This window comes from Mustela nivalis, assembly GCF_964662115.1.
Source record: "Mustela nivalis genome assembly, chromosome: 3".
Lineage (NCBI taxonomy): Eukaryota > Metazoa > Chordata > Mammalia > Carnivora > Mustelidae > Mustela > Mustela nivalis.
In genome coordinates this window covers 5,123,124-5,133,700 of record NC_139022.1, presented here as the reverse complement: position 1 = coordinate 5,133,700, position 10,577 = coordinate 5,123,124, and the positions used below count along the sequence as shown (strand labels likewise).

Below are 10,577 nucleotides of genomic sequence, written 5' to 3'. Positions count from 1 at the left end.
ACACATCTGGATCTCTACAGGAGCAGAAGATGCCAGTGGGCAGGTAAAGCAGAGTGGGAACGGCGACTATTATCGGAAGATAAACAAAAGGGGGAGGGAGCCACCAGAGGCGACCAGTTGGAAAGTAATACCCCAAAACAAGCGAAAGTGCCCTGCGTCTGGGGACCGGCATTAACTTGGAGACTGGTTGAAAGCACTCCAAAGGAGCAAAGGATTGTGGGGGGAAATTGTGGGAATCCAGATGGCTAGGTACAGGGGCTTAAGTCCCCGGTCCCAGGACAGCCTCCCCTGGCACTGAGGCAGAGAGAGTGTGGCAGAGAAACCAGCTCTTGGTCCCTTAGCCGCCAGCACGACCAAGAACACATGGGGTCCGTTTCCTGTGAAGGGATGGTTGCCAGGCTAGGTGGCAGAATGAGTGAGCCCTGCTATAGAGCCTGAGATACTCCCCTGAGAGAGGTAAAAAGGCTCAGCCGGCGCCCTTTGATACCTGCCATTGTTTCAGAGCCTAAGACACCTGCACCAAACTCTCTCCTCAGAGGTGCGCGGAAGGCCCAGTCTGGTGCTTTCGGATCTGCGCCCCGTTCTCAGAGCCTGAGACGCGCTCGCGACCCACAGTCTCCCCTGAAATTGGTGTGCGCAAGCCGGGCGCTCTTAGACCCAGAAAGACCAGGCATTCCCAGCCTGGTCCAGCAGAAAATCTCAGTGTGCGATTGCTGCCTGGAACCTCGCTGGTGGTCTGGAGCCATCCAGACAGCCGCCACTGCTTTGGCTTTGGGTACAAGCAAAAGATCCTGCATGCCCAGGGAACATCACTTGGAACCTGCTCTGCCAGTGGCCAAGGGGGAACTTATTTAGGCTCTGCACCCAGACTGAGACTTCTCTCTGAGAGGGAGATCAGGGTGCGGTTTGTTTTCCTCTAAAACTACAAAAACCATCAAAAGCGGTCAAAGTTAGAGAAAAAACAAAAAGTGAACAAACATAAAAACTGCCAGAGAACAAAAGCCTGAAAAAAAAACAGTTTCTTCAGAGCCCAACCCCTTGAGGGATCCAGGAGGACTTAATTCAGGGAACATCATTGACTGAAAACCAACGTGGCAGGCCCCTCCCCCAGAAAACAAATCAAAAGAGAAAAAAAAGGACTACAAGAGAACAACCACTACTTCATAGGAAAACTTTTATTTTTCACTTGTTCCCACTATTCTGGTTCATTTTTTGTTGTTGTTGTTTTGGTTTTTTGTTTTTGTTTTTTTTTTAATTATTTATCTATTTTTATTTTTTTTTAATAAACATGTATTTTTATCCCCAGGGGTACAGGTCTGTGAATCGCCAGGTTTACACACTTCACAGCACTCACCAAAGCACATACCCTCCCCAATGTCCCCCATCCCCCTGAAAGACCCCTCTCCCCTTGCTAAAGGCTTGTTTAAGTAACCTGATGTCCCCAAAGCACCCCCTATCCCCTTGCTGAAGGCTTGATTGTTCCCATAGCTGGATGGCAACACATACCAGGATGTCTATTGTCTGTGATCACCTGGTCTGTCAAAAGAAAAGACAAATGAGGAATAGAGTGTACCTGAGACTTTCCAGAGTGCTGAGCCAAGGCCCACCAGAACAAACCATTGTGTCCTTGCCTTAAAGCCAGTGCCTGAACAATGCTTGATTTAAGTTAACCAATCAGATCCCTGTAACCAAGCATCTGCTTCTGTAAGCTCGCTTCCTGCCACCCCAAACCTTGCCCTATATAATCTGATCCCCAATCTATCCCGGCGCGTTCAGCCCACAAAGGCTGATGGGTCCGCAGGCGCCTGTGTAACCAATAAACCTCTTGCAACTTGCATCCAGTGGAGGCTTGGTGTCTGCTTCTTGGGTGCAGCTCCAGGGTCTTTCATTTGGAGGTTCCACCGAGATCTCTTGGAATCCCACCCAAGACCCCGGCCAATCCCCACCGGGAGGTAAGATGGCCAGCATCTGTGTCTCTGTCTCTCTGTTTGTCTGTTTTTATGTTCTTGCACCGCAACCTTTCAGCAACTACGTAGTTGATCTGTGTTTGTGGGCAGCTGGAGAAGGAGTTGACGATCTCGGACTTCTCCCCTGCCACCCCGGGGGATGCCTCGGAGGTCTATGAGTTAGGAGGAGCCTCTGTGCTCCTCCTGACCGTCTGTGAGTCAGGACGGAGCCTCCGTGCTCCTCCTGACTGTCTGTGAGTCAGGAAGGAGCCTCTGTGCTCCTCCTGACCGTCTGTGAGTCAGGAAGGATCCTCCTGACCGTCTGAATCAGTTAGCTGTTTTTTTTTTTTTTTTTGTCTCCTATGTCTAATGTCTAAATTGTCCTATTAATGTCTTTAAATGTGGTTATATGTTCCTTACACTGGTCATAAAGGTTACATTTTGTTTAAAGGGAGGGTGTCTAACCTGTTTGAATCTGAGGAATGCCTGATTGTGTGAATGTGTTTGTGTGGCTCCACCGCCTTTGGCTACGGAGTCTGACTGGGCTGCACCCTGAGTCTCGCGGAGCGTCATACGGCATAACGGTCATCTACTCCATGGAGTAGCCAGGTCCGGGGTTTATACGGATAGACCTTAGCTAAGACGCTCCTAAGTTCCCGTGAGGGATGCGGGCAGGACAGCACCTGAAAGGTCCCCCTCCCCTTGTCTGCAACATCGTACTTATTGGGAGGGAATATAAGAGATAGGTATTAAGAGCTAAAACCAGATTCAATGAGTCAGCTAGTAAATTTCCTCCTGACATATTGGATAATAATTAAGTAAATAAGCCTTCTTCTAGTAAACCCAGGTTGCTGGGCCATCCCTAGCAAAGGGGACTCTGACTTTATTTCTCTCTGTTTCTCCTAATAGATGTGGGAGCTTCTCCCTTACTCACTTCCTGTGTTGATGGCTATAACTGAAGCCAACTGGGGTTGGTCTGACTCGGGACAGAGACTGTAGGGAATATTCCCAAGCAGCTGCCGAAATTCTTTGTTTCAGGGAGGTTTCCCTGTGTTCTCTGGCCCGACTTAGACTGCCTAACCCCTCACCCCTGGCTAATGAAAAAGCATGGCATCTGCTCCTCTGTTGGGGCTTAGGAGCTCCAAAACTGGGAATCCTTTCTCTGCCTCCTGGCAGCACTTTGTTTCTTCTGTTTCCCTCTTCTCCTATTTCTGTACCAACGTGTGTGCAGCCTGCATGACTGGCCTCTAGATCATGCACCACAGCTCCTTCTCTCTTCACTGTCAAGGAGCAAGAAGAGCACCCCCTGGACCTAACACCCCCTCACTCCAGATCTTCCCAACCATGTCTCAGGTAAACATTCAAAGTGGAGTGGGTCCAGATGGAACATAAACCAGTGTTGGAACTAAGTTAAGTTTGTTGGTGTAATTAAGATAAAACCTGTCTTTTAAGTTATCAACAGTAAATGTAAAACTTCGAAGTTTACTGCAAGTCAAATAAACTCATGTTATTTATTAAAATTTGTTAGCAAAGAAATGACTAAACTGATGGTTAATTGTCTGTCTCAAAGTTCTAAAGGGTAATTGCTGAAGTAGCTTTCAAAGTCTTTGATAATCTGAAAACTTTAAAGTTTTGCTTGGATGACAAATGGAATTAAATTGTGGACATCTAGGTCTTAACCAAACAGGATAAAATGCTAGGTCATTAATTACTGGATATAGGTTTGTGCTTTTGACTTCTTACTGCAAAGAAACTAAGAGTATTTAAATCTGTTGGTAAACTTGTTTGCCACTTAACTGATTCATAAATTTGCCACCTGAAGAATCCTGTTGTAACAGTTCACAATTGGTTAATAACTAAAGGTGTTTCTAAGAATACAAAGTTCTGCTTAATATAGCTGAGACTAATAAAAATAAGGAAAACTCTGTATGTAAAAAAATAGGAAATATATAAGAAAAAAATTTTTTAAATGGAAATACATTTTGTTAAAGGTAATTTTATCCTAAATGAGATAATTGTTTAAAAGGAAATGGCTTGGGACAAAACCTGAATGCAAAGAAAAGTTGTAGATTGTCAAGAATGGACTAAAATTAAAATGAATGAGTTTTAAAGGTACATTACATTAATCCAAGACTGAAATTCTATGTTCAAAGGACAAAGTTTTCTTAGATTAATTAATCTCCTGTTACAAGAATGTAAATGATTTTCTCTTTGCCTGCCCAGAAAAACCAGTTTCTATGCTTTGTTTTATCAGGTATTCAACATCCCTATTATATTTAGGCATGTGCTTCAAAACTTTCTAAGATCTTAGCAAATGTTGACAAGATTTAAATTGTAAAATCTCTTTAACTCAGGCTTTTCCTTGATATATGAAGTTGCTCATGAAATACTACTGAACCGATGATAAACCTTGTATTACATTTGGGAAAATACTATAACTATTCTAGAGATTCTACGCACTTCCTAAAGTTTTAATGTTTTGAGAGATCATCGCTTGATACTGTAATTATGGAAATGTTATATATCACAAAAATAACCTGATTTCCTTGCAGCTAAATTGTAAACTCCCGTGTCTCTTTAGCTTTAGCCATATCCATACTGGGTTTTTGTCATTTATAATTGTTTTAATTCTCTTGAAAAATGTGTTTTATCTTCAAGGAGATTCCTATAAAGGACTTTCAGGATAAATACAGATTTTTGATATACTTGAAAATCCTAAAACTTGAAATGGGTAAAAATTTCCAAAACTGACTAAAGCCGCACTCACCAGATTTGGTAACACGGGACTAAATAAACTAAAAAAAAAAAAAAATTATAATGTTATATATCTTAATTTTTTGTCTTACTTTAAACATTGCTGGTTCTCTCTGATGTTTGCTCTTCCAGACTAGGGATACTTCCTCCTAGTTATCTGTAACTTATAGAGATGTAAAAGTGCTCATTTATAAAAGAGCTCAAAGCATTCAAGCTTTTCTCTCTATCTGAACCCTCTGAAACCAAAAGGTCTCAATAAGTAAGCATTCTTCCATGGCAATCAGTCATTTGCATAAGTCCAATAAGAATCTGTTCTCCTTGTAACAGGAAAGAATTGGAAACACGGGTTGTTTTACCAAGGCTTTGACTGGAATGTCATATTTGAAAAGACTCGGATATGACCAGACAGTTTAAAGGAACTAAGGTTGACTTTATAAAACCTGGAGCCATAAAGCCCCTTGGGACTGCTGGCCTGATACCTTGCTTACAGAGTTCCCAGCAGCCTCACCAGGTGAATAAAGAATGTCACTCCTTGGTAGGTGCGATCTCAGAAGAGAAATTCGCCCACTGAGAAATTCGCTCAAATCGACAGGTATTGCAGGCATGCCTGATGGCAAGTACAGGGCTTGGCTTCTGGCCCGGAGAGGCTACTAAAAGTTCAACCTAGAGATTCCTTATTAAAAGTTCCAGCAAAGCACATGCTAAAAGATCTATTGATCACACTCATTGTTCTTGCTGAGCTTATATAAATAATAGGCCAAGTTTGTTAAAACTGAACTTGTTTCACAAATAAATTAGTCCTGATTTGGCTATCTCTGTAAATGAGGGTTATTTTAAAGAGAAAAATTCTGTTTTAATAACACACCTTTATGAATGTTAAATTCTAGATTTGACTGTCTTTAAATGTTTGTTTGCCTAAGCTAAACAATTTGAGGTAAACTTCAGAGAAGTTGTACAATAGCTTCTTTAGTCAATCTTATTATTTTGTGGGGATATTAGCAGACCCCACGGCACATGTTTAAACAACTGGAATAATGAAATTGCCTAAAAGCCAGCATACTGCACTCTTTTCCCACTTGACAATGATCCTCTGTAATCAGGATATTGTTAAGGTTGGACCACTCAAAGGTCTTCTTATTGGTTTCATCCCTTAGTCATATTTATCTAGAGGCCACCTCCGTTGAGGTGCAATTGCAAACAGATGCTTTAGCAAAACCTAAAACAGCCCTCATAAAAAAAGCCTCAAAGCTCACTATGGGACAGTCCCTAACTGTAATAATGTCACATCAGGTCCAGATTTGTCTTAGTAGCCAAAGGCCACCAATGGATGATGGAGGCCGACTTATTAAATACTGGGCTACACTAACAGAGATGCCAGAAATAAAACTTAAAATTTGTCAAACTTTAAACCTAGTTACCTGTATGCCTGAACCTGACCACTGTACTTCTTTCTCTATAGAGCAAAAATGTTCAGAGATTATTAATCTAGCTTATTCTATATGGCCAGGTTTAAGATGCCCCTGTTAAAATTATGAATGACAGTTGGTTTTCTGATGAAAACAGTTTTCATAGAAAGAAGAAAAAAAGTTAGGTGTGCCATAGTGCTCACTAGCACTTTGCAATTGCCAAAGCCTAAGAATTAACATTTATACTGACTCCAAATATGCCTTCCTGGTACCACATGCCCATGGAGCTATTTGGAAGGAAAGGGGATTTTCCTGGAATCATGGGCGCATTACTAAAACCATTACAACTCCTGCTAATCTCCCCAACTTAAAACAGAGATGAACACGATCTGTTTTTAAATGGTATTTTTGTTCCATCTGCGGGACTAGGGGATGTCATGTGGCATGTAGAAGTCCTTAATAAATATACTACAAAGACACTCAATGATTCACTAAATAGCATCTCCCAGCTTAATACCGAAGTGTCACAGATAAGCAAGGCAGTCCTACAAAATAGGATGGCCTTAGATGTCCTGACAGCAGCCCAGGGTAGCACATGTGCAATTATCAAGACAGAATATTGTGTGTACATCCCAGACTATCACAAAAATGTCACAGGACTAATAAAAGATATGAATACCCAAATTAAGGCCTAAAAGATCCTCCTCTCTCTCTCAGTAAATGGTTAAGTTCCTGGTTTAAAGGAGGACTATGGCCGAATCTCCTTTTCAGGCTTCTCATTCTTATCGACTTATTAACCTTAATATGTTGCTTTGTTCCATGTTTCTCTACTTGGTGCCGAGACTCCATTGCTACAATGACTACACCACGACAGACGATCCTTGTCGCGCTCAAGGACACCTCTTCACTGTCAGTGCTGGATTCAACTGCCTCCACCTTTCGAAACTCCCTTATACATTCCTACCCTGATCAATATTAACCCCAGTAGGTAGGGACAGCTCTACGCCCCTATTCAGCACGAAGAAGTTATAGAAGATGAGACCTTCCACCTTCAACCACCTTAAAAATTTAAAGGTCTTTAAAAGCTTGCGCCTTGCATCCCCCCTTCACCCGCTCCCCTCCATATGTGCAGCATTCCTCAGGCACCCCTAACTGCAATAAAATAATAAATAGTTGACTTGCTGAGATCACAATCCTGCAGGACAGGAGCCTCCCTTGGTTTGCAAATGTCCTTGAGATTACAACAATTACCTTATCAATAGCCCAATTTTCAATCGGCCCTTGTATCTTAAATAAACTCTTAGAGTTTGTAAAAGATCGCTTGTCAGTAATCCGGACAATGGTACTGACACAGCAATATCAACTAATTAAACAGACCGGATCTCAAACTGACTTACTTCATAAACAAAGCAAATGGATATAAGATTCTATCCATGATAAAGAAAAAGGGGGGAATGAAAAACCCCTCTCCCCTTGCTAAAGGCTTGTTTAAGTAACCTGATGTCCACAAAGCACCCCCTATCCCCTTGCTGAAGGCTTGATTGTTCCCATAGCTGGATGGCAACACATACCAGGATGTCTATTGTCTGTGATCACCCGGTCTGTCAAAAGAAAAGACAAATGAGGAATAGAGTGTACCTGGGACTTTCCAGAGTGCTGAGCCAAGGCCCACCAGAACAAACCATTGTGTCCTTGCCTTAAAGCCAGTGCCTGAACAATGCTTGATTTAAGTTAACCAATAAGATCCCTGTAACCAAGCATCTGCTTCTGTAAGCTCGCTTCCCGCCACCCCAAACCTTGCCCTATATAATCTGATCCCCAATCTATCCCGGCGCGCTCAGCCCACAAAGGCTGATGGGTCCGCAGGCGCCTGTGTAACCAATAAACCTCTTGCAACTTGCATCCAGTGGAGGCTTGGTGTCTGCTTCTTGGGTGCGGCTCCAGGGTCTTTCACCCCCAGCAACCCTCAGTTTGTTTTGTAAGATTAAGAGTCACTTATGGTTTGTCTCCCTCCCAATCCCATCTTGTTTCATTGTTTCTTCTTCTACCCACTTAAGCCCCCATGTTGCATCACCACTTCATCATATCAGGGAGATCATATGATAGTTGTCTTTCTCTGCTTGACTTATTTCACTAAGCATGATACGCTCTAGTTCCATCCATGTTGTCGCAAATGGCAAGATTTCATTTCTTTTAATGGCTGCATAGTATTCCATTGTGTATATATACCACATCTTCTTGATCCATTCATCTGTTGATGGACATCTAGGTTCTTTCCATAGTTTGGCTATTGTGGACATTGCTGCTATAAACATTCGGGTGCACGTGCCCCTTTGGACCACTACGTTTGTATCTTTAGGGTAAATACCCAGTAGTGCAATTGCTGGGTCATAGGGTAGTTCTATTTTCAACATTTTGAGGAACCTCCATGCTGTTTTCCAGAGTGGCTGCACCAGCTTGCATTCCTACCAACAGTGTAGGAGGGTTCCCCTTTCTCCACATCCTCGCCAGTATCTGTCATTTCCTGACTTGTTGATTTTAGCCATTCTGACTGGTGTGAGGTGATATCTCATTGTGGTTTTGATTTGTATTTCCCTGATGCTGAGTGATATGGAGCACTTTTGCATGTGTCTGTTGGCCATCTGGATGTCTTCTTTGCAGAAATGTCTGTTCATGTCCTCTGCCCATTTCTTGATTGGATTATTTGTTCTTTGGGTGTTGAGTTTGCTAAGTTCTTTATAGATTCTGGACACTAGTCCTTTATCTGATATGTCGTTTGCAAATATCTTCTCCCATTCTGTCAGTTGTCTTTTGATTTTGTTAACTGTTTCCTTTGCTGTGCAAAAGCTTTTGATCTTGATGAAATCCCAATAGTCAATTTTTGCCCTTGCTTCCCTTGCCTTTGGCGATGTTCCTAGAAAGATGTTCTGGTTCATTTTTTTTTAATACATAGGTAATTTTTCTAACCTATTTACCATATTAGCGAGCTGTAAAGTACATCAAATTCCTTAATAATCTTCTAACCTGAAATTTTTGATACATACACATAGGTTTTTCTTTTGCATTTCTATTTTTTGAATTCCTTTTTCTTTAATTTTAGTTTAATTTAGTCTAGTTTGTTCCTTTATATTTTTATCTTCTAATATTCATATAGAGTTAAACTTCAAAGTAACCCCCTTTCCCCATCAATACTACATAGGTAAACCAATTTTTAATCCCCTTTATCTTAGGAAAGTTGAGTCCTTTAACAAAGATATCAAGATACATCCAGGAAGAATCAAAACAATCTTCCTTGCACACACTGAGAATTTATAACTACTCTCCCATCTTTTTCTTCCACCAGTGTTTCTGGGTTTTTGTGTTTGTCATGAAAGTATATAAATCTTACACTTGGGGTCCTTTTTGATGAGGTTCTTCCTTTATTTGCATATTTTTTCTCTTGTCATATACTTGTATCGGTCTTTTTGTTTGTCTCTTTTTGTTTGTCTACCTCATATCTTACCTTGGGGCCCATTTTGGCGGGACCTTCTCTTTCATCTTCCATTTCTTTCCTGTCTCTCTCTCTCTCTCTCTCTCTTTTTCTTTTCTTTTTTTTTTTATTTTTCTTTTCTTTTGCTCCCATTTGGGTGGGGAATCCTGATTGCTCAGAAGTGTTCCAGGGTGCAACTTGACTGCACCATGGTTGATACATCCAGCTACATCTGTTAAGTCATCTCCCACCAAAATGACTAGGAGGAGGAATGCCCAACAGAAGAAAAATACAGAGGATGGACCTTCTGCAACAGAACTAACGGCTATCAACATAGACAATATATCAGAAAGATAATTCAGGCTAACAATTATCCGGCAATAGCTAGGTTGGAGAAAGCCATGGATGACCAAATGGAATTGAATAGGGCCGAGCTGAAAGCAAAAAGAGATGATGTTCACAATGTTAGGGAGGAGCTTAAAGCTACCAGGGAAGAGGTTCACAATGTTCTCAATGAGTTCCAATCTAATCTAAACTCTCTCAAAGCTAGGGTAACTGAGACAGAAGATATAATTAGTAATCTGGAAGACAAACAGATACAGAGAAAGGATCAGGAGGAAGCCTGGAACAAACAGCTTAGAAACAATGAAAACAGAATCAGGGAAATAAATGATGCCAGGAAGGGTTCCAACATCAGAATTATTGGAATCCCTGAAGTGGAGGAGAAAGAAAGAAGTCTAAAAGATATAGTGGAACAAGTCCTTCATGAAAATTTTCCCAATCTCGTGAATGGACCCAGCGTTCATGTACTAGAGGCTGAACGGTCTCCACCCAAGATTATACATTCCAAAAAAAATCACGACACCTGTTAGTCAAATTGAGGAATTATAATTGTAGGTATAATCTCTTGAAAGCCACTAGGGAAAAGAGGCTCCTTACTTATACAGGAAAGCCCATCAGAATAACATCAGACCTGTCCACAAAGACCCAGAAATCCAGAAA

The 10,577-nt window shown here is 41.5% G+C and overlaps 1 long non-coding RNA gene across 1 annotated transcript; it reads left to right on the top strand.

Moving 5' to 3' along the window:
* Positions 1 to 1,958: 1,958 nt before the first annotated feature.
* LOC309860768 lies at positions 1,959 to 7,554 on the top strand. The gene is made up of 2 exons (XR_014309616.1): positions 1,959 to 3,299; positions 6,949 to 7,554. It is a non-coding gene; the product is annotated as an uncharacterized lncRNA (long non-coding RNA).
* Positions 7,555 to 10,577: the final 3,023 nt, after the last annotated feature.